The 405-nt window shown below is 36.3% G+C and overlaps 1 protein-coding gene across 1 annotated transcript in view; it reads right to left on the reverse strand.

The window, feature by feature from the left end:
* Positions 1-405, reverse strand: part of LOC119594633 (vang-like protein 2) — a gene marked incomplete at its 3' end in the record, with an annotated part of 15,594 nt that overhangs the window by 11,619 nt on the left and 3,570 nt on the right.

The following is a 405-nucleotide window of genomic DNA, read 5'->3' on the forward strand; positions in this document are numbered from 1 at the left end:
GTGTTCTTTTTTCTCTCCTGGCGTTTCCAGATATATGCATCTATTAATACGTTCTCGATGATGATGATGATTAAATAAGGGAGATAAGAAAAAATAAGAGAAGAAAGAACGAGCATGGGGAAGAACGAGAAAAAAGAAAACGAACGGGATAAAAAAATATTAGAAAAAATGGAATAAAAAAAAACAATGAGATGAAGAAAAAGGGGGCAAATAAGAAAGAAGGGAATAAGAAAAAAAAAGGAAGAACAGAGGAACAGAGAGCAGCCGCGCGCTCATGATCCGCTCATCTCGCGCGCTAAGACCTCTTAAGGACTCGGAAATCCTACAATTATCTCAATGGATTAAGGTTTCAAGTCAATCAAAGAGTGTTTTTGCAATTAGAGAATTTCAAAGCCATTGACAAAG

This window comes from Penaeus monodon, chromosome 34, assembly GCF_015228065.2.
Source record: "Penaeus monodon isolate SGIC_2016 chromosome 34, NSTDA_Pmon_1, whole genome shotgun sequence".
Taxonomy (NCBI): Eukaryota; Metazoa; Arthropoda; class Malacostraca; order Decapoda; family Penaeidae; genus Penaeus; species Penaeus monodon.